This window comes from Pseudophryne corroboree, chromosome 7 (assembly GCF_028390025.1).
Source record: "Pseudophryne corroboree isolate aPseCor3 chromosome 7, aPseCor3.hap2, whole genome shotgun sequence".
Lineage (NCBI taxonomy): Eukaryota > Metazoa > Chordata > Amphibia > Anura > Myobatrachidae > Pseudophryne > Pseudophryne corroboree.
The window spans coordinates 210,299,213-210,323,927 of record NC_086450.1 but is presented as its reverse complement, the minus strand read 5'-3'; the positions used below and the strand labels follow the sequence as shown (position 1 = coordinate 210,323,927).

The window sequence follows — 24,715 nt, the reverse complement described above, 5'->3', positions numbered from 1 at the left end:
ATCTCCTTCCTGGCAAGAAGCCACCTAGGGGGCGTACCTACCCGTTATCTGTTCCCGAAACTGAAGCGATGAGCGACTACATCCGGGAGAATTTACAGAAGGGATTCATCCGTCCTTCATCATCACCCGCTGGTGCAGGCTTCTTCTTTGTTAAAAAGAAGGATGGAGGACTGCGTCCATGCATTGACTACCGGGGTCTCAATGACATTACCATTAAAAATAGTTATCCATTACCACTCATTACCGAATTATTTGACAGAGTTAAAGGAGCCCGCATCTTCACCAAGCTAGATCTCCGCGGTGCCTACAACCTCATCAGAATCCGGAGTGGTGACGAATGGAAGACAGCTTTTAACACTCGAGATGGTCATTACGAGTACCTGGTAATGCCATTCGGGTTGAGTAATGCCCCAGCAGTGTTCCAACACTTTGTGAACGAAATCTTCCGTGACGTTCTGTATAAATACCTCGTTGTTTATCTGGATGATATCCTCATCTTCTCTCAAGATCTTCCCTCTCATCGTCTACAAGTCCGTGAAGTCCTCCGACGTCTTCGTGAGAACCGGCTCTACGGTAAACTATCCAAGTGTACCTTTGAAGTTTCCTCTATACCCTTCCTGGGTTATATAATTTCCGGATCGGATCTCCAGATGGACCCGACAAAGTTGGAAGCCATTGCCAATTGGTCCATTCCAAATTCTCTCAAGTCTATTCAGCGGTTCCTGGGATTTGCCAACTACTATAGGAAATTTATTCGGGGATTCTCCACTCTCATCGCTCCTATTACCAACTTAACTCGGAAAGGGGCAGACCATTCCAACTGGTCAGAAGAGGCTTTAGCGGCCTTCCAGAAGATCAAGCTGGCCTTTATGTCTGCTCCAGTTCTGTCCCAGCCAGATGTAAACAGACCGTTCGAGTTGGAGGTGGATGCCTCTACAGTTGGAGTTGGAGCTGTTCTCTCCCAGAAGGGAACCGATGGGAAAATCCACCCCTGTGGATTTTATTCTCGTAAATTCCTCCCTGCAGAAGCTAACTACTCCGTTGGAGATCAAGAACTACTGGCGATTAAGCTGGCCCTCGAGGAATGGAGGTATCTCCTGGAAGGGGCCAAACATCCGTTCAACATCTACACGGATCATAAAAATCTGCTATATTTAAAGGCAGCCCAGTGCCTTAATCCTCGCCAGTCCAGGTGGGCTATGTTTTTCTCACGTTTTAACTTTAAGCTTCATTTCCGCCCAGGTTCGCAGAATGTTAAAGCTGACGCCTTATCCCGATCTATGGAATCCGAAGAGGAAACGCCTGACTCAGTTCCACATTCCATCCTGAGTCCAGTGGTATTTGCTGCATCTCAAGTCTCCTCAGCTCCTCCTCCTGGTAAGACTTTTGTTTCCCCAGAACTCCGTCCCAAGTTGCTGTCTTGGGCCCATCAATCCAAGTTCACTGGTCATCCCGGTGTCCTGAAAACCTTCAAGTTCCTCTCTGAGACATACTGGTGGCCAAAGATGAAAGCTGACATCAAGGATTTCGTAGCATCCTGTCCTAAGTGTGTGCAGCACAAGACTCCTCGTCAGTCTCCAGCAGGTCAGTTACAACCATTGTCTATTCCTAGTCGCCCTTGGTCACACCTGTCCATGGACTTTATCTCCGACCTTCCTCCTTCTCAAGGATACAATACCATCTGGGTTGTAGTGGACAGATTTACCAAAATGGCCCATTTTGTTCCTCTCCAGGGTCTCCCTTCTGCCCCAAAACTCGCCCAAATCTTCCTACGGGAGATTTTCCGCTTACATGGTCTACCCTCAGAAATAATATCCGACCGAGGTGTACAGTTTGTAGCGAGGTTTTGGAGGGCTCTCTGTTCTGCCATGCAGGTTAAACTGAAGTTCTCGTCATCTTACCACCCTCAGACGAATGGGCAGACAGAGAGGGTAAATCAAGAACTAGAGACATTTTTAAGATTGTATATTTCATCTTCTCATGATGACTGGTTTGATCTGCTCCCATGGGCCGAGTTTGCCCACAACTTCCGCTACCACACTGCTACTGAGACAACTCCATTCTTTGCAGTATATGGGCAACATCCTCGTGTTCCAGACTTCCAAGAACTCCCTCACATGGATGTTCCTGCTGCCACTACTGCCCTGAGTCAGTTTTCTTCAATCTGGAGGAAGATTCACATTTCTCTCAAAAAGGCCTCCAGCCGGTATAAATACTTTGCTGATCGCAAAAGACGCGCAGTTCCTAGCCTGAAACCTGGGGACAAGGTTTGGCTGTCTACCCGGAACCTCCGTCTTAGGGTCCCGTCTATGAAATTTGCACCACGTTTCATTGGCCCCTTTCCTGTCGAAAGAGTCATCAACCCTGTGGCCTACAAGCTGAAGTTACCACCTTCTCTGCGAATACCTAATGCTTTTCATGTTTCTCTCCTCAGACCTTTAGTCCTGAATCATTTCCAAAGAGCTCTTCCAGTTGGCCCCAAAGTTCGAACTCAGCGGGGCGTGGAGTTCGAGATTGGCAAGATTCTGGATTCCCGTTGCCGGTATGGACGTCTTCAATACCTTGTCGATTGGTCCGGTTATGGCCCAGAGGAGAGAAGTTGGGTAAATTCGTTGGATGTCCATGCTCCAAGGTTGGTCCGTGTCTTCCATAACACTCATCCTTCCAAGCCACGTGGGTGTTCGGTGCCCACCCTTAAAGGGGGGGTACTGTCAGGAATCGACTCACCAAGCTGACATCTGTCCGCCGCTGCGGACTCCGTCCTGGGTCCCTGCGTTCGTCTGTCATCCGCGTCTCTGCCATCAGACGCCATCCTGGGCCTGGGAGCGCTCCTGTCGTGGCGGGCGTGTAGCACGCCGCGTTCCCGCTAGGCCGCGGCATGGGCGCCGCCATGACAGCCTCCAGCAGTCAGCATACGGCGGCCAATCCGGTGCTTGGCCGCACCCACTTTTCCTCACTCCACCAATGACTGTTTAACAAGGGGTATATATGAAGCTGCAGGATCAGTCTGCAGGCATCCTGAACTTTGTGTCACTCCTGCGACTCATGTGTAAGGATCTGGTTCCTGTTTCCTCCGTGTACCTGGATACCTACCTGCTGTTCCGTGTTCCTGGCTTTCTACCTGAGACTCTGTACTCCTGGTTACTTCTCACAGCTCCGTGGAACTACAAGCCCCAGCAATACCTGCTTCCATCTACAGGTTTCACACTCACCACCATCTCTGTGTGCTTCAGCCTAGCAGTAGAGACTGACTCCAGGTGTGTTCCATCTCTCCACCTGTGATACAGCTTGCTTGCTGCCAGTGCCTCATCACCTGCACTGTGAGTCAGACTCCTGCCTCTGCTACCAGGTTTGCCATACAACACCATCTCTGCTGGTTCCATGTTTTAATCTGCTCTGGTTCCCATACCAGAATATTCTCTGCCAAGTTATCACTCATCTGTTATCATCACTACCGGTTATCATTTCATCAGTTACCATTCATTCTGTTACCATAGACTTTCAGCTGCCACGCTGTACAATTGACATTTGCATTTCCTACTGTTATTTTCTGCTGCCGTTTTGTGAACCATCTGTTTAATAAATATCATTGCGCTCATGCGCAGAAACATAATCCAGCCTCCTCGTTTTCTCCCATCCACCTCCACTGACCCACTAGCGCCCCCTCCGGGGACACAGACAAAACCAAGTCTGACAGTAATTATATACTGTGGATGTTCCATTAAAGTTTTGTTTTCCAGACGTTAGAGAGTCTCTAATTTTATTTTTAATATACTTGTGTCCTGTAGGTTATATGGGTCCCTGTCCTGTTTCCTGAGGGGGAGGAGGGGGCAGGCAGGGGGGGGGGGGGGGGGGGGGGGGGCCCGCAGAGATATCAGTGTACCGGGCCCCAAAATTTCTGTTGCCGGCCCTGGCTCCGGCGCCCGCTTCCCGGCACCCGATCATCTCTATGGGAGAGACATCATGACGTCTCTCCCATAGCAACGCCGCACAGACACTAGAGGTCAATAATGACCTCTAGTGTCTGTCCCTGGAGCCGGCTGCAGCGGACGCCCACACAGCCAACGGCGTCTGCTGCAGCCGTTGACTCGAGTATAAGCCGAGGGGGGCTTTTTCAGCATAGAAAAATGTGCTGAAAAAGTCGGCTTATACTCGAGTATATACGATATATATTTCTTGAGGGATGATCTCATCTTTTGATATAAAACATCATTTTGTCTCTAAATATATTAGATCGGTTTTTCATCCCCTTTTTATGTTAGCATTCGGCTTCGGCCGCTGGAACGCACGGGACTTCCTGTTTCTGGCCCCCGGCGTGTGTGGATCGGTTCGGTCCCTCTGGCCCATGGGGTTGATGCGGATGTGTGTTTGGTGGCGGGGGGACTGTGCTCGTGGTGCGGGGACTTTGTCCCCGTGCGGGTGTCGTGCGCTGTGTGTTCGCTGGGGTGTTTGCAGCGTGCGTTCCACCAGGCTTGGCGGTTGGAACGCATGACACTTCCTGTTTCCGGTCCCCCGGCGCATGCAGCGCTATTTTGTGTATTCCTTCTGTTGTACTGTGAATATTAATGCATACACAGGCATACTGATTGCCTATTTGGCCTTTTGTGCTGGTGGTAAACGGTTAATCAAGTGGAATAAAGGTTTGGATAATTATTCAGGTGACTCTTTGAGTTGACCCCTCACACCCTTGATACTTCCGGGTCAAGGGGTATTTAAATCCCCTGCCTAGATCCAGTTGGTGCATGCAGCCCTGGTTTGTGCAGTGTTCCACATGATTCTGTGAGTAACTATGTTGGGTTTGTCCCACTGATTAAGTTTGATGTTTGTATAATCCTATAATCTTTTGATTTGGGTTTATTTATTGTTTGAAGCTATGGATTTGATGTGGGAGAACGCTTAACCCAGGGGTTGCCCTATGTGTATCCTCTTGGACCTATAGGTATTTATTGATCGTTGAATATGGCTTTTTTGATATATATATTTTTATGCCTCAGATGCACATTGTTTAAACAGAGTATATGTGTAATCACAGTGGCTGAATGTCCTTTTTGAGATCCTGCAGCTGTTGACCCTGAGTGGGAGAATGCATTATCCAGGTGTAGTCTTGTGCACACCTTTCCAGACCCATAGGTATTTATGTGGTAACAAGGTTTGATATATACATTTGATTCTGATACACGTTTATAATAGAGATATCCTTTGATGACAGCAGTGGTTTGGTTGCAGAGCTGTGATTATATGGACATTCTCCACACTTGGTATACAGCAGTTCAGACATGCAGCCCCATTGGAATGTGCTGATAGAGGTGAGGAGGGGTAGGCCTTGCATGCATTTTAAGACCAGTGGTGAACACAGGGTGTTATTTTATTCCTCCTTGTAGTCTCACTACTCTGCCACTTGTTCTTGGTATACGAGTTCCTTTTTTCTAAATCTGGTATTATGTAGTAGTTTATGTTGATACAAGCATTGTCGCTAATATTGTTATATATTGGGACCTGGGAGGCTCAGTCATGTTTATGTTCTATTTTTTCTAGATATACTTTTAATTATTCGGCTTCATTATATTATGATTGGATTTGATGATTCATATATGGCCCTTCTTGAAAAAGATCCTGGTTTTTGGATCGAAACGTCGAAACCTTTGAGGCTACAATAAAAATTTTCTATTGAAGAAATGTGTGGACTTTATACACAGTGAGAGTGCACCCTCCACCACGTGGAATTCTCGTCTACATTTGCGGACATTTCGTCTGTTGGGAGCACCCACCATTAGGAACTCTGATGAGAGTGCAGAACCCTCTTGTTTATATATATATATATATATATATATATAAAACAAAAATCGATCTGGCACTCTGCGCTGGATAATGTTTGTGTTCGGGTGCCTTCAGTGTCGGTACAGATGCTGAAAATGAAAAAACTGCGGCACTCCCAGACTTGCTTTTTAAAAAGTTTTTAGTGAAGCAAAATCATCTTGCATAGGTGCAACGTTTCGGTGCCCCTACAGCACCGTTTTCAAGCACCACATATCAAACAGACAAACAGTGCGTGTACTGACAAATAACCTAAATAGGCGTTTTCCATCCCGCTGTGAAGGAGCGGAACCCGGCTCCTTCACAGCAGGATGGAAGACGCCTATTTAAAAACTTTTAAAAAGCAAGTCTTGGAGTGCCGCAGTTTTTTTTTTTGTCTATATATATATATATATATATATATATATATATATATATATATATATATATATATATATATATATATATATATATATATATATATATATATATATATATAAACTTGAATAGAGCTGGCACTCACCCCAAATGAATATTGCTCAGGTGCCCTCTGGAATAATACTTATGCAGCAAACTGAAACAGGCAGCGGCACTCAGAGACTGGATCCCGGTAGGTAATGTGCAAAAAAGAGGACTTTAATCCATAACAACAGAATAAGGTCAAGGTGATGACAAAGGGGCGTCAGCGCCCCGAAACGTTGGTCACCTTATTCTGTTGTTATGGATTAAAGTCCTCTTTTTTGCACATTACCTACCGGGATCCAGTCTCTGAGTGCCGCTGCCTGTTTCAGTTTGCTGCATATATATATATATATATATATATATATATATATATATATATATATATATATATATATATATATATATATATATATATATATATATATATATATATATATATATATAGCGGTTAGGTTCGGCACTCAAGTGGGTATATGGCGTAATACTTGCTGCGGTGCCCTCTGTGATCTATGGCAAGATCCAAGTAGATAGGCGAAGAAGTCAGCGGCACTCAGCAGACGGAATGATGAATAGAAAGTGTCTTTATTAGCGTCCTACGCCGTTTCGGGGACTAACCCCCGTCTTCAGGGACAGATCATACACGTGTATGATCTGTCCCTGAAGACGGGGGTTAGTCCCTGAAACGGCGTAGGACGCTAATAAAGACACTTTCTATTCATCATTCCGTCTGCTGAGTGCCGCTGACTTCTTCGCCTATATATATATATATATATATATATATATATATATATATATATATATATATATATATATATATATATATATATATATATATATTTTCACACACATATATATATATATATACATACATACATACATACATACATACATACATACATACACACACACACACACACACACATACATATATATATATATATAGTTACCAATGTCTTTATGAAAGAACGAGGCGGCACTCCCAAATTCCATAAATAAGGATTAGTGTATTAAGAATACATCATAATTTCCATAGGCGTCAACGTTTCAAGGCACACAGGCCTTTTCGTCAGGACGTATAGACAAGTGCAAGTGCAGGAAACATATCAAACAACCGTGTTAATCATACCTTTATAAGATGCACCTCGCCCAGTGTACGGACGCCCGCTGCTCCCGCCCGGCCGCTGGTGGGAGGGATTCCTGTGCTGACGTACATCCTGTCCGTCTGTCACGAAGGACGCACCACCCCGCCTACTCCGGTTACTAGGGAGACAGCATCGCGATCGCTACACGGAGCTGCATGCAATAACAACAATGTTCAAGTTGTTAATGTGAATTTCTACAAAACATGTTATACTGAACACATATACATTCAGTGCTAATATAAAGTGCATGTGCATAGAACAAAAATAATAAAATTTAAAAACTGGAGTTCAAAGATATTAGTCTAAGGTCATACTGTCATTTAACTTTAGGATTACTTATATGTTTCATCAAATATTCAAATATTCATTCCAATATTATTTGCCAGTGCTAAATGCTACCAAACTCAATAATTAAGGTATTGCATTAGATAAACAGGTTCGCTGTTACTCCATACTAAGCCAAATTTTTCAAAAGATTTTAACATATTTTTTTTTACAAAAATATATTCCAGGAGATCTTTTCATTAAGTCCTCTGGGGGAAATAGTTTCTAAAATGTGAATCCATTTGGATTCACACTGACTAAGTCGCTTTTTGCGATCGCCCCCACGGACATCCATAGGAATATGATCAACTATCTTATATCTCAAAGATGTCAAACTATGTTGAACCTCCTTAAAATGACGGGCCACCGGTTGGTCACACTCCTTATTTCTCTAACGTCCTAGTGGATGCTGGGGACTCCGTCAGGACCATGGGGATTAGCGGCTCCGCAGGAGACAGGGCACAAAAATAAAGCTTTAGGATCAGGTGGTGTGCACTGGCTCCTCCCCCTATGACCCTCCTCCAAGCCTCAGTTAGGTTTTTGTGCCCGTCCGAGCAGGGTGCAATCTAGGTGGCTCTCCTAAAGAGCTGCTTAGAAAAAGTTTTTAGGTTTTTTATTTTCAGTGAGTCCTGCTGGCAACAGGCTCACTGCATCGAGGGACTTAGGGGAGAGAAGTGAACTCACCTGCGTGCAGGATGGATTGGCTTCTTAGGCTACTGGACACCATTAGCTCCAGAGGGAGTCGGAACACAGGTCTCACCCTGGGGTTCGTCCCGGAGCCGCGCCGCCGACCCCCCTTGCAGATGCCGAAGATGGAAGAGGTCCAGAAGCAGGCGGCAGAAGACTTTTCAGTCTTCCTGAGGTAGCGCACAGCACTGCAGCTGTGCGCCATTGTTGTCAGCACACTTCACACAGCGGTCACGGAGGGTGCAGGGCGCTGGGGGGGCGCCCTGGGCAGCAATGTATAATACCTTTTTTATGGCTAAAAATACATCACATATAGCCCCTGGGGGCTATATGGATGTATTTAACCCCTGCCAGGTCTCAGAAAAACGGGAGAAGAAGCCCGCCGAAAAGGGGGCGGGGCCTATTCTCCTCAGCACACAGCGCCATTTTCCCTCACAGAAATGCTGGTGGGAAGGCTCCCAGGCTCTCCCCTGCACTGCACTACAGAAACAGGGTTAAAACAGAGAGGGGGGGCACTGATTTGGCGATATGACTACATATATTAAAATGCTATAAGGGAAAAGCACTTATATAAAGGTTGTCCCTGTATAATATAGCGTTTTTGGTGTGTGCTGGCAAACTCTCCCTCTGTCTCCCCAAAGGGCTAGTGGGTCCTGTCCTCTATCAGAGCATTCCCTGTGTGTGTGCTGTGTGTCGGTACGTGTGTGTCGACATGTATGAGGACGATGTTGGGAGGCGGAGCAAATTGCCTGTAATGGTGATGTCACTCCCTAGGGAGTCGACACCGGAATAGATGGCTTATTTAAGGAATTACGTAATAATGTCAACACGCTGCAAGTCGATTGACGACATGAGACGGCCGGCAAACATATTAGTATCTGTCCAGGCGTCTAAAACACCGTCAGGGACGTTATAATGCCCATTTTACCTCAGTCGGTCGACACAGACACGGACACTGACTCCAGTGTCGACGGTGAAGAAACAAACGTATTTTCCTTTAGGGCCACACGTTACTTGTTAAGGGCAATGAAGGAGGTGTTACATATTTCTGATACTACAAGTACCACAAAAAAGGGTATTATGTGGGGTGTGGAAAAACTACCTATAGTTTTTCCTGAATCAGATAAATTAAATGAAGTGTGTGATGAGGCGCGGGGTTCCCCCGATAGAAAATTATTGGCGGTATACCCTTTCCCGCCAGAAGTTAGGGCGCGTTGGGAAACACCCCTTAGGGTGGATAAGGCGCTCACACGCTTATCAAAACAAGTGGCGGTACCGTCTCCAGATACGGCCGCCCTCAAGGAGCCAGCTGATAAGAGGCTGGAAAATATCCTAAAAAGTATATACACACATACTGGTGTTATACTGCGACCAGCGATCGCCTCAGCCTGGATGTGCAGCGCGGGGGTGGCTTGGTCGGATTCCCTGACTGAAAATATTGATACCCTTGACAGGGACAGTATTTTATTTACTATAGAGCATTTAAAGAATGCATTTCTATATATGCGAGATGCACAGAGGGATATTTGCACTCTGGCATCAAGAGTAAGTGCGATGTCCATATCTGCCAAAAGATGTTTATGGACACGACAGTGGTCAGGTGATGCAGATTCCAAACGGCACAAAGATGTATTGCCGTATAAAGGGGAGGAGTTATTTGGGGTCGGTCCATCGGACCTGGTGGCCACGGCAACTGCTGGGAAATCCACCGTTTTTACCCTAAGTCACATCTATGCAGAAAAAGACACCGTCTTTTCAGCCTCAGTCCTTTCGTCCCCATAAGCATATCTGCCCAGGGATAGAGGAAAGGGAAGAAGACTGCAGCAGGCAGCCCATTCCCAGGAACAGAAGCCTTCCACCGCTTCTGCCAAGTTCTCAGCATGACGCTGGAGCCGTACAGGACCCCTGGATCCTACAAGTAGTATCCCAGGGGTACAGATTGGAAAGTCGAGACGTTTCCCCTCTGCTTTACCAACGTCTCCCTCCGACAGGGAGCCAGTATTGGAAACAATTCACAAGCTGTATTCCCAGCAGGTGATAATCAAAGTACCCCTCCTACAACAAGGAAAGGGGTATTATTCCACACTATATTGTGGTACTGAAACCAGAAGGCTCGGTGAGACCTATTCTAAATCTGAAATATTTGAACACTTACAAAGGTTCAAATCAAGATGGAGTCACTCAGAGCAGTGATAGCGAACCAGGAAGAAGGGGACTATATGGTGTCCCGGGACATCAGGGATGCCTACCTCCATGTCCAAAATTGCCCTTCTCACCAAGGGTATCTCAGGTTCGTGGTACAGAACTGTCACTATCAGTTTCAGACGCTGCCGTTTGGATTGTCCACGGCACTCCGGGTCTTTACCAAGGTAATGCCCGAAATGATGATTCTTCTTCGAAGAAAATGGACGACCTCCTGATAAGCAAGGTCCAGAGAACAGTTGGAGGTCGGAGTAGCACTATCTCAAGTAGTTCTACGACAGCACGGGTGGATTCTAAATATTCCAAAACCGCAGTTGTTTCCGACGACACGTCTGCTGTTCCTAGGGATGATTCTGGACACAGTCCAGAAAAAGGTGTTTCTCCCGAAGGAGAAAGCCAGGGAGTTATCCGAGCTAGTCAGGAACCTCCTAAAACCAGGAAAAGTGTCAGTGCATCATTGCACAAGAGTCCTGGGAAAAATGGTGGCTTATTACGAAGCGATTCCATTCGGCAGATTCCACGCAAGAACTTTTCAGTGGTATCTGCTGGACAAATGGTCCGGATCGCATCTTCAGATGCATCGGCGGATAACCCTATCTCCAAGGACAAGGGTGTCTCTCCTGTGGTGGTTACAGAGTGCTCATCTTCTAGAGGGCCGCAGATTCGGCATTCAGGATTGGATGCTGGTGACCACGGAGGCCAGCCTGAGAGGCTGGGGAGCAGTCACACAGGGAAAAAATTTCCAGGGAGTGTGATCAAGTCTGGAGACTTTTCTCCACATAAATATACTGGAGCTAAGGGCAATTTATGATGCTCTAAGCTTAGCAAGACCTCTGCTTCAAGGTCAGCCGGTATTGATCCAGTGGGACAACATCACGGCAGTCGCCCACGTAAACAGACAGGGCGGCACAAGAAGCAGGAGGGCAATGGCAAAAACTGCAAGGATTTTTCGCTGGGCGGAAAATCATGTGATAGCACTGTCAGCAGTGTTCATTCCGGGAGTGGACAACTGGGAAGCAGACTTCCTCAGCAGGCACGACCTCCACCCGGGAGAGTGGGGACTTCATCGGGAAGTTTTCCACATGATTGTGAACCGTTGGGAAAGACCAAAGGTGTACATGATGGCGTCCAGCCTGAACAAAAAACTGGACAGGTATTGCGCCAGGTCAAGAGACTTTCAGGCAATAGCTGTGGACGTTCTGGTAACACCGTGGGCGTACCAGTCGGTGTATGTGTTTCCTCCTCTGCTTCTCATACCCAAGGTATTGAGAATTATAAGACGTAGAGGAGTAAGAACTGTACTCGTGGCTCCGGATTGGCCAAGAAGGACTTGGTACCCGGAACTTCAAGAGATACTCACAGAGGACTCATGACCTCTGCCGCTAAGAAGGGACTTGCTTCAGCACGTAGCATGTCTGTCCCAAGACTTACCGCGGCTGCGTTTGACGGCATGGCGGTTGAACGCCAGATCCTAAGGAAAAAGGCATTCCGGAAGAGGTCTTTCCTACCATGGTCAAAGCCAGGAAGGACGTGACCGCACAACATTATCACCACATGTGGCGAAAATATGTTGCGTGGTGTGAGGCCAGGAAGGCTCCACGAAGAAATTTCAACTCGGTCGATTCCTGCATTTCCTGCAAACAGGAGTGTCTATGGGCCTCAGATTGGGGTCCATTAAGGTTCAAATTTCGGCCCTGTCGATTTTCTTCCAGAAAGAATTGGCTTCAGTTCCTGAAGTCCAGAAGTTTGTCAAGGGAGTACTGCATATACAACCCCCTTTTGTGCCTCCAGTGGCACTGTGGGATCTCAACGTAGTGCTGGGATTCCTCAAATCACATTGGTTTAAACCGCTCAAATCTGTGGATTTGAAATATCTCACATGGAAAGTGACCATGATGTTGGCCCTGGCCTCGGCCAGACGAGTGTCAGAATTGGCGGCTTTGTCTCACAAAAGCCCATATCTGATTGTCCATTCGGACAGGGCAGAGCTGTGGACTCGTCCCCAGTTTCTCCCTAAGGTGGTGTCAGCGTTTCACCTGAACCAGCTTATTGTGGTACCTGCGGCTACTAGGGACTTGGAGGACTCCAAGTTGCTAGATGTTGTCAGGGCCCTGAAAATATCGGTTTCCAGGACGGCTGGAGTCAGGAAAACTGACTTGCTGTTATCCTGTATGCACCCAACAAACTGGGTGCTCTTGCTTCTAAGCAGACGATTGCTAGTTGGATGTGTAGTACAATTCAGCTTGCACATTATGTGGCAGGCCTGCCACAGCCAAAATATGTAAATGCCCATTCCACAAGGAAGGTGGGCTCATCCTGGGCGGCTGCCCGAGGGGTCTCGGCATTACAACTCTGCCGAGCAACTACGTGGTCGGGGGGAGAACACGTTTGTAAAATTCTACAAATTTGATACCCTGGCTAAAGAGGACCTGGAGTTCTCTCATTCGGTGCTGCAGAGTCATCCGCACTCTCCCGCCCGTTTGGGAGCTTTGGTATAATCCCCATGGTCCTGACGGAGTCCCCAGCATCCACTAGGACGTTAGAGAAAATAAGATTTTACTTACCGATAAATCTATTTCTCGTAGTCCGTAGTGGATGCTGGGCGCCCATCCCAAGTGCGGATTGTCTGCAATACTTGTACATAGTTATTGTTACAAAAAAATCGGGTTGTTATTGTTGTGAGCCGTCTGTTCAGAGGCTCCTACGTTGTCATACTGTTAACTGGGTTCAGATCACAAGTTGTACGGTGTGATTGGTGTGGCTGGTATGAGTCTTACCCGGGATTCAAAATCCTTCCTTATTGTGTACGCTCGTCCGGGCACAGTATCCTAACTGAGGCTTGGAGGAGGGTCATAGGGGGAGGAGCCAGTGCACACCACCTGATCCTAAAGCTTTATTTTTGTGCCCTATCTCCTGCGGAGCCGCTAATCCCCATGGTCCTGACGGAGTCCCCAGCATCCACTACGGACTACGAGAAATAGATTTATCGGTAAGTAAAATCTTATTTTTCCAATGCTGCCGTGGAGTGCCGCCTGGACCCTACATCGTGGAGGAGACCTGCTAGTCCAAACCAGGGGACCATATTATCCATATATTCCTTTGCTAGGAGGGTGGCTGTATGAAAAGAGAGTGCCTGCTATTTTCTTCTAAGCATATATATATATATATATATATATATATATATATATATATATATATATATATATATATATATATAAATGCACATACCGATATACATAAATACACACACTGTATATACATACACATATATATATGTATATATCATACACATACATAGATAATACATCCATCACAACTTAATATCACTTAATACACTTAAATATAAATATATGGTGGTATACATACCACCAGGGACTGGGAGCAGGAGTTCTGTGACGAGGGAGGGAGGGACGGAGGGAGCTGCTGTGGCTGAGCTTCCACAGCCAGCAGCTCCCCCCGGACTTTCACTGTGAAGAGAGCTACGTAATGTAGCTGTCTGCTGGTGCTGCAGGAGGTCCGCGGTAGCGATCGCAGCTTTTGCTGAGACGGAGACAGTGCCAGATCCTTGCCCGTAAGGGTATTCCCAATGAAGTAATTCCCACACTTATTCTGGCCAGGAAAGGGGGGCCAGGAAAGGGGTAACGTCCAAACATTACCATCGTATTTGGAGATAATATGTAAAGTCTCCTGCGGTGGAGTTTAAATTAGGACATCTTCTCCTATTTCTACAGGCGGGTGTGGATGTTGGCTTGAGATTAAGGTCTATCAAGGTCCAAATTTCGGCCTTGTCCATTTTCTTTCAGAAACAGTTGGCTTCCCTTCCTGAGGTCCAGACGTTCGTTCCTCCTGCGGTGCCATGGGATCTTAATGTGGTGTTGCAGTTCCTTAAATCGGACTGGTTTGAGCCTCTACAAGAGGTAGAGTTGAAGTTTCTCACTTGGAAAGTGGTCATGCTGTTGGCCTTGGCCTCAGGCAGGCGAGTGTCTGAATTAGGGGCTCTGTCACACAAGAGTCCTTGATTTTTCATAAAGATAGAGCTGAACTGCGGATGCGTCAGCATTTTCTTCCAAAGGTTGTGTCTTATTTCCATATTAACCAACCTGTGGTGGTGCCAGTGGCTTCTGGTACCTCAGCCGATTCAAAGTCCTTGGATGTCGTCAGAGCGTTGAGTACTTATGTTGCAAGAACGGCTCAGATAAGGAAAACAGAATCTTTGTTTGTCCTCTATGATCCCAACAAGATTGGAGGTCCTGCTTCTAAGCAGACTATTGCGCTGTCACGATCTGGGTACTGAGACACCGCTTTCTACCCGTTAGGTGCCTCCTAAGGTTGGCTCAGCGAGCCAGGGTCGGGCCTTAGTTATTTTTATTGCCTGCAGTGCTGGTTTCAGCGGCCGCCTCAGTATATGTACTCACGGAGGTGCGGCGCTTTCAGCCCCACCGCGGCCGTCCCTGCCGCGCCTTTGGTTCTCTGCTGGATGCGTGTCCTTGTGTGCCTCGGCCGCCACTTCCATCCCTGTGGCCGCAGTGCGCGTTTGGGTGCGTGGAGTCTCTGTTGCTGCGGCCTCCGCCGCCATTGTTGTTTGCACATGTTGCCCAGTGCTTAGTTCCCCTTCAGATTCTGTCAATGGGCGCAGCCATCTTGGACTCTAATCACATGTTATCATTTCACCTATCCATAGTGCTGCTGGAGCCAGGGAGTAATTGTCAGCCAATCCCTGCAGTCCAGCAGGTATAAATATCCTGTCCCAGCACCCAGAAGGTTGTCAGTGCTTCAATTGTCCCTCCAGCGTTTCCAGTGTGCAGTTCCCTCTGGACTCTCCTGTGGACCTCTCCTGCATTACAGCCTGACTCCCTGGTGATTCTCCTCTGCGGTGCAGTTCCAGCTTTCCTGTGTCCAAGCCCTGTGGTACAGCCTGTTTCCATTGCTCCCGCACCCAGTGCTAATAGTGTGTGATACTCTGACTTTCCAGCAGCCACTCTCCAGCTTCAGCTACAGTGTTCCTGCGAACCCCAACTTCATCTACAGTGTTCCTGCGAACCCCAGCTTCATCTACAGTGTTCCTGCGAACCCCAGCTTCGTCTACAGTGTTCCTGCGAACCCCAGCTTCATCTACTGTTTTCCTGCGAACCCCAGCTTCATTTACAGTTTATCCACGAACTTTATTATTATTTACAGTTCCACTTGCCGTCCCCAGCATCACGTTTTACCTCACCTGGGTTCCCAAGCATTATACAGAACTTTTAGTTACTTTCTGGATTACTGGTCATAACCAGTTGTGCTCCCAATACTCACCTGTGACATTTATTTTCTCATTGCACCTTATATGACTTTTCATTTAATAAAAACCCTCAAAGACATTCTCAGTTGTCGTGGTCACGCCTTCGGGCATTTACTGCTACTGTCCTAACGCATGTCTAGGAGTCTACTTTCTCCTCCTAAGTTCCAGTATCCGTCTGCCCCTACAACTGAGGCTTCCAGCGACCGGCACCAGCCCTCAGTTGTGACAGTAAGCACTGACCTAATGGATCCGGTCGGAGACCAAGGGACCAGGCTGATGCAAGAACTGGTAGCCCGTCTCGAACATCAGGAGGCTGCACAAGGCCATGTTATCGGATGTCTCCAGGACCTCTCCTCCCGACTGGATGAAATTCAAGCTACCCTCCGTGGGTCAGAGGCGCCCAGTATGCCGACAGTAGTAGCTCCGGTGGTATCCCCACCCACCATACCCATTTCTCCTACACGTCTCCACTTGCCGACACCTGCCAAATATGATGGATCCCCAAAAGCATGCAGGGGTTTCCTAAACCAGTGCGAGATCCACTTTGAGTTGCAACCCAGCAGTTTTCCTACAGACCGCACTAAAGTTGCGTACATCATCTCTCTACTTAGTGGCTCCGTCCTTGACTGGGCATCACCCCTATGGGAAAGATCAGATACCCTGCTGTCATCCTACTCCGACTTTGTGGGAACATTCAGACGTCTTTTTGATGAGCCAGGTCGAGTGTTGTCAGCTTCTTCTGAGATCCTTCGGCTTCGTCAGGGGACACGAACTGTCGGACAGTATTTAGTACAATTCCAGACGCTAGCATCTGAAGTCTCTTGGAATGAGGAAGCCCTCTATGCAGCTTTCTGGCAAGGCCTGTCTGAACGTATTAAACATGAGCTCGCCACTAGAGACTTACCCTCAAAACTGAATGAGCTCATATCACTCTGCACTAAAGTTGACCTACGGTTCCGCGAAAGGGCTATAGAGTGAGGTAGGTCCACAGTTCATAAGACTCCTTCTGCTCCGCCTCCTCATCAGCCGTCTCCGTATAAAGACGAACCTATGCAGATAGGTAATTCACGACTGTCTCCCGCAGAGCGCAGAAGACGTCTATCCAATCGCCTTTGCCTATATTGTGCTGCACCTTCACACCTCATTAACGCCTGTCCCGAGCATCCGGGAAACTCCAAATCCTAGCCCGCCAAGGAGAGGGTCGGCTAGGAGTGATGAATTCCTCTCCGTGTTCAAGTGACTGCAACCTCTCAGTTTCTCTTCAGGTGGCTCAGCGTACCAAGAATCTTATTGCCTTATTGGATTCTGGAGCAGCCGGAAACTTTATTACTGAGCAGGTCGTTAAGCAGTGGTCTCTACTCACTGAGCGACTGTCATCTCCTACTTCTTTAACTGCCGTGGACGGCAGTAAGATTCCTGATGCGGTGATTACCTCTAAGACCTTACCTATCCGTCTGAAGGTAGGGGTCCTGCACACAGAGTTAATTTCCTTCCTAGTAATCCCAAGGGCCACTCATCCCATGGTTTTAGGCCTCCCATGGCTGCGTCTGCATAATCCCCAAGTTGATTGGAAGATGACCCATATCCTGGCATGGGGTCCTTCCTGTTCCAAGACATGTCTACAGAAAGTACTTCCAGTTTGCAAATCTTCCTCTAAGTCTCCTGATGTTCCACCTTTACTTATCAAGACTTCACCAATGTTTTCAGCAAGTCTTCAGCCGATATTCTTCCTCCCCATAGAGAATGGGATTGTCCTATCGACCTCATTCTATGTATAGGCTGCTGGGAGGGTTAGGGTCAGGGGGCCATTGGGATAAGTTAAGTATACTTATTTTCCCCTTTCAGCATTCTGAACATCAGGATGCAGTGGCCTATATTCTGACCACTGCCAATTCAATCCAAACCCATACCTGGCAGTGACATGTGGAGCCCCAGGTGGTATAAAGCAGAGTGTGTTCCAGATACACACCCTGCAGGCCTCCAAGGCTTGTAACCGTGCAGAAGTTCCTTAGTTATAAAAAAGTTCCTCCATGCACACTGGTACACTGATGCGTTTCGAGCATCAAGCTCTTTCCAGAACACACCCTGCTTTTTACCACCTGCGGCCAGAGCCGGATTAAGAAGGGGGGTCACGGGGATAAGTACCCCGGGCCCCCTTTTTTGAAGGGGCCCCCCGTCGCCGCCGCAGATCGGAACAGAGATCCGATCTGCGGTATTGCGCTGCGCTCCCGGGAACCGGCGACACACGCAGCGGCAGGGCTGTCCTGTCCCTGGCGGCTCTGGCTTCCGGCGGCGGCTTCACAGGCTGTGATGGAAGGACAGCTGAGCGACGGCTCAGCTGTCCAATAACGTGAGGAGCAGCAGCAGCCTGCGGCTCAGACATTGGCTGCCGCTGGGCGCGCAGGCTGCAGGGAAGGAGTAGGGAGGACAGCCGCGTGAGAACTCCGTGGAGGCAGCAGCCAGCCCAGCACCTTTTCTCAGCCAGGCTAGCTAGCTCTCAGACTCCTAAAAAAAACGTAAGGCTGCGTAATTTACATTATGTACTGGGTTTTAATATATATATATATATATAATGTATATATATGTATGTGTATATATATATATATATATATGTGTATATATAAATATGTGTGTGTATATAATATATATATATTGTGTATATATATATGTGTATATATAAATATGTGTGTGTATATAATATATATATATATATATATATATACACACACACACACACACACACACACACGTGTGGGTGTATGTATATATATATATATATATATGTGTGTGAATATATATATATATATATGTGTGGTGTGTGTGTTTATATATATATATATATATATATACATACACACCCACACCCCCCCCCCCTTTGAATAGGGGCCCCACTGTCTTAAGTACCCCGGGCCCCCCATGGTCTTAATCCGGCTCTGCCTGCGGCTCCACATCTAACTGCCGTGTATGACTTGCCTTTCAGCCTATATAATTGTTCACATTATGGGGCTGATTTGTCATCATCCGCATCTCAGGATGCGGATGTGAGGTAATAAAATTGACCCAATACACAATGCTATTATTGATTACATTGCATGGATGTATCAATAATTGCATGCAGGGAATAAGCTTGCGAGAAAGCTCTGTCCCTGCGATGCCACTCTGCAGCCTTATCAGGGTATTTTTCATGAAAAATACCCAGAGTAATTATTTAATACCAGTTATTTATATAGTGCACACATATTCTGCAGCGCTTTACAGAGAATATTTGGCCATTCACATCAGTCCCTGCCCCAGTGGAGCTTACAATCTATATTCCCTACCACATGTACAGGCACACACATTCATGCTAGGGTTAATTTTTTGTTGGGATCCAATTAACCTACCTGTATATTTTTGGATTGTGGGAGGAAACCCACACAAGTATGGGGAGAATATACAAACTCCACACAGTTAGTGCCATGGTGGGAATCGAACCCATGACCTCAGTGCTGTGAGGCAGTAATGCTAACCAGTACACCATCCGTACTGCCTGAGTAATGGCTGTGCATGCTCTGCTGCCAAAATCTCTGCTGCTACTGCCACCAGTAACCTTCTCCCCATCGCAACTACACCCCCCTCCCCCCCCCCCCTCACCCCTGTGCCACTAATCCCCCCTTTCTTGCATACTTACCAGGTGATCGATGCTCCTCCAGCTCCGGTAATGTGATCGCCTGCTAGCTGCACTGTGACCCGGACATCTGATGCTGTAAACTGCTGTAAATGCTGGTTTACAGCAGATGACCAGAGATCACATGACTGGAGGTCGAGGAGAATTTAACTATATATTTTTATCACAGTGATCAGCATGTGTGTCCAGCGGATCATACTGGCCGGGTCCCTGCACAGCTTTCTCTGGCAAGGAGCTACCCGTCGCTCTCCAGGTTGCTGTGTATGACATCACGCAGCCATGGTGCCCCCCCCCCTCCCGCGCATGGTCCGGGTATGCCTGCGCCGCCAGCCTGCCCCATCCCGCCCAGCGAATGCCTCTGCCTGTCAATCAGGCAAAGTCGATCACTGGGCTGATGTGGAGATGTGTCCTGTATCCCAGGACACATCCCAGCAGCAGCACGCAGGGGATCTGTGTCCCCTGCGGGAGAGCGTGTATGACAGCGCTGGGGCAGCTTGTCTGTCCCCAGCGCCTGTCAGTGTGGAGGAGCGGCGGTGCGGGGATTAGACTTTTCTCTGCACCGGACCGGAGGCATTCGAATATTTGCGCCCTCCGGGAGCCAATCGCGGCTCCCGCAGCGGCGGCCTATTGGAGAGGGGCTCCGCGAGCCAATCGGCGCTCGTCCCCGTCATAGGCCCCACCCTGGTATCTGACGTCAGTTGCCAGGCGAGAGCTGAAGACCCGGAGCGTGCGGAAGAGCACAGAAGATGCCGGGCGGGAGAAGAAGAAAGAAGCCGCCGCTGAGGAGAGCCGAGGAGAAGCCACCGCAGAGGAGGCCGCGAGGAGAAGACGGCGGCCGTTGGAGGAAGAGATCCGGTGGCCGCTGAAGAGGCCAGAAGACGTCGGGCTGCAGAAGGAAGATGTTCAGCGGCGGCTGGACGCTGAAGAGCGGAGGCGGCGCCGCTGGCCAGGACGGGTCAGCGGCAGAAGAGGGCGCCGGAGACCCCAGGAGCAGGTGAGGCCTCGGTGAGGCTACTTCCACCCCCCCCCCTCCCCTTTCCTCCATAGACCATCAGGAACGGGCATTAGGCCCGGGGGCACAGTTTAGGCACTAGGCCTGCGGCGCAGATAGGAGTTTCAGTCACCCCCTGACTTAGTGGTTTGGGCATTAGGCCCAAGCCACGGTAACTGGCATTTTAGGCGGGCATTAGGCCCGAGGGCATATCGTGGACATTAGGCCCAGTTAATAGGTGCGGCCCCCCCAGACGAATAAGGGTGGTACTGGGCGCTAGGCCAAGGCCACCCCAACGTGCGCAGAGTAGGCAGGCCGGTAAGCCTGAGCCCCACTCCATAAGGTGGCCCTGGGCATTAGGCCCATGTCACCCAACGAGCACCAAGATAGGCGGGCGCTAGGCCCGTGGGTAAAGTCAGGCCTCTGGCCTGTGTGCAGATAGGGGGCAGTAGGCCCAAGTAGGTGTACGGGAGGTGGGTGAGCTGTACGGCGCCCACTCCCCAGAGAGAAGGTATATAAGTGATCAAAGGGACAGCACCGTGGTAGTTGCTTGCACTGTGATTGTGATTGGATATGTGTGTTACCGTGCAGGGCAAAGTGTAAGTTTGTTAAGTTTGTGTCTAGTTTTGTTGCATCGCACCCACAGAGCTAGTTTGAGGGCTCTGCCATTGTAGTTAGTATAGGGGTGTTACACTAGGTTAGAGTGAGGCCCTGCACGGCTGTTTGTTTGTTTGTTTGCCTCCTTACAGGGACCTGTAAGAGGAGAAGACGTTCGCAGTGCGGAACTGACGGTGAGTAGCATCTGTGTACTTTGTCCCTTTGTCTGTCCCCGAGTGCCGGAATAGGGGTTGCTCACGGACGTGAGAACCCCTTCATCACACTACGCGCGAGAGTGCGAGTGTGTGAAATCTGGGTGGCTGAGGCTTTGTGCCAGTGATGACCTTACACCCAACCGGTGAAGGTCGCCGCCACCCCTGTGGAAGAAGGGTTGAACCGGTGGAAGAAGGGTTGATACCACCCCTTAAGTTATTTTTTTTGTTCTCCTCAGTTCGGTTGTCCATCAGCGCCGAGAGGGGATCGACGTGTCCGGATCCGACTGAAGATTTCCAGGTCCGTTGAAGGTTCCGGTACCTGAAGGTGAGAGAGTGCAGCGCCTGGTGAGTAGCGAAACTACACCTGCACGGCAGCAGGCACTACACCGCCCCGCCACCCTCTTACACTGAGATGCCAATTGCATCTCTGGCATGCGCCGACACAGTTCAGACCTGATTGCCGGCTGTGCAAAAACACACAGCATCGATCAGGTCTGAATTATCCCCATTGTGTACTTGAATTACACATTATACATATGTTACATTATACTGCACAGGACCATGGTATATTTTCTACAGAGCATTGGTGTTATTAACCTGGTACGTTGCATGTACTATAAATATTTACTATATATACTTATCAAGGGGCCAATACTATATACTTGACTATGCACTTGCTAATAGTTATCCACAGGAGTTAAAGTGGGGGGGAACGAGGTGGAACTGAGTTCCACCACCTGTAATGGTAGTGGGAACTAGTTCCACCACCTCCATTGCCCTGCACAGTAATTCCAACAGAAAACCCTGCCCCATCACCTACATCAATAGATGATGCAGGCAGCATTAGTGTTACTGATGAGCTGCAGCCACCTCCTTCCTCAGGTCCTGGTGGCTCCATGGTCTTCCTTAATTTACAGCCCACCCCTCCTGGTACTCACACATGCTGTGTCTGTTGAACAGCATTCATTCCCTCATCAGGTCGATGTAGCTTCATTTTCCAGCACAATGTATGTTATGTCATGCTGTCATCGCTGCTGAAGTGAAGAGTAGCAAGCTCTGCGCATCTTGAAGACAAGATGAGAGGGGGCTGGAGGGCAAAGGGAGGGGGGGGGGAGCTGCTGCAGTGACAGAGGCAGAGATGTGTATAAGGGGCACTACTGTGGGCAATATGTGTATAAGTGGCACTACTGTGGTCATTATGTGTAAGGGGCACTACTATTGTGGACATTATGTGTAAGGGGCACTACAACTGTGGGCATTATTGTGTAAAGGGCACTACTACAGTGGGAATTGTGTATAAGGGGCACTACTGTGTGGCATATCATGTTTAGAGGGTACCATTGTGTAGTGCAATGTGAATAAAGGGCACTACTATGTGACGTAACCTGAATAAGGGGCATTACTATGTGGTGTAATATGAATCAGGGGCACTACATGCGGTGTAACGTGGATAAGATTGTGCCACTGTGTGGTGTAATTTGAATTGGGGGAATTGGGGGTACTATTATGTGACAATGCTGCTTCTTTGTGAGATTAATGTCCCTTCATAAAGTATGTGAAGTAGGGCGCTACTGTAATTTACAGTTTGCAGGGGGGTGCCGAAAATACTAGCACTGTCTCTGGCTCCGCTTAATGTAGGGGAAGGGGGCACTGGTATCTGGGTAAATGAGTTCCACCACCTCTCCAGGACCACTTTAAGCCCTGGTTATCCAAACCTCTGTGGAGACTGGCCACTCCCGTACACATGGACCCCTACCACTGCATTCCGCCTGTGGGCCCTTCATGCCCCAGTCTGATACTGAAGACACATCCCCTAATAATTCTGCTGGAATGATTTGTGTTAAATATTCATGTAGGTGACAGGAGAGCGCATTTGGGGCTCAATTTTCCAATGTCAAATGTAAAACAGATGTTGTACATGACCTGCTGTAGTTTTCTATTTATTATGGGGGTGTTTCTGTGCACCGCAGTTAAAAAGGTGGATTACAGCCTAAAATGTACTGTTATGACTTTTCTTGTGGTCATTAGCTTGATTTGATTGTATATCCAGGGGCAGATTGGATGGAAAACCAGCCCAGGAAATTTATGGAAGCATCCCTTATGGGGGTGTGGTCTGATGAGGGGATGGGGTCGAGGTGGGCGGGATTCTACCTCATAGGGCCTGATTGTATGCAATTGGGGCTTTCCTTGCGTCTTTTGCTGCAGTAATAATATCCGAGACCAGGGGCGGATTGGGAACTGAAAATGACCCTGTAAAATTTTGTAGAAGTAGCCAGACATGGGCAGCACAAGAGGTATAACATACCGTGTAGCAATTGCAGCATCACTGGATGGCAGATTTGCTGTACTGCAGAGATGGAATAACAGAATGAATGGGGACAATGCAGTGTACTGAGTGCGGTGAGCTGCCTGTCATGTGGGGGTGAGGCCACATGACATCACATGACATCACACAAAACAGGCGCCACAGACACGTCAGCCTACCAGGAATCTTCCTGGTGAGCCCTATGGCCAATCCGCCCCTGACTACATCCGCTAAATTCCCTACTACAGAAAAATGCACATTGGAAGTGGACAAAAGACTGTGAGAAAGAATTCTCAGAAACAAAAATATTGATTATCTGATTAATAAAGTCCTTACTTATTTTGGTCCATTGTAACCTTCCACCAGAATACATATATAGCAATGGGAACTACAGTATATACACCACACTTTGGGGGTAATTCAGAGGTGATCGTAGATGTGCTAAATTTACGACCATTTACTCTGACATGTGAGGGGACACCCAGCACAGGGCTAGTCCGCCCCACATGTCAGGCCCTGCCCCCCTCACCGCACATGTACAAAATCATTGCACGGCGGCAATGCTTTTGTACCTGTCAAGTAGTTCCCTACCTGCGCAGCTACTGCGCGCTGGCAGGGAGCTACCCATCGCGTTCTGGGTTGCAGCGGCTGCATGTGACGTCACGCAACTGCCGCGGCCCACCCCCTCATGGTCTGGACACGCCTCCGTTGTCCGTACTGCACCCGCCAATGGCGTTCTAACACCGTTGGCACGCCCCCTCCCACCCCGTGACCGCTTCTGCCTGTCAATCAGGCAGATGCGATTGCAGCCAGTGAGATGCTGATAGCTTCTCACTGGGTTCCCGGGGTGCGCACATGCAGTGCGGCCGCTGCGCGTGCACACTCTACAAAGTAATTCAGACTGTGATCACTGCCGCTGCAGCGATCCAGTCTGAATTACCCCCTTTGATCTGAAACTACCCATCAGACTGGTGTGTGATGCCTCACCTTCCAACATTGGAGCAGTGTTGTTACATCAACTGAGAGATGAAAGCAAGAAACCAATAGTG

The 24,715-nt window shown here is 48.3% G+C and overlaps 1 long non-coding RNA gene across 1 annotated transcript; it reads left to right on the top strand.

The window, feature by feature from the left end:
* The first annotated feature begins 4,871 nt into the window (after positions 1-4,871).
* On the top strand, positions 4,872-5,676 carry LOC134943530 (uncharacterized). The gene is made up of 4 exons (XR_010181591.1): positions 4,872-4,939; positions 5,033-5,130; positions 5,210-5,306; positions 5,536-5,676. It is a non-coding gene; the product is annotated as an uncharacterized LOC134943530 (long non-coding RNA).
* Positions 5,677-24,715: the final 19,039 nt, after the last annotated feature.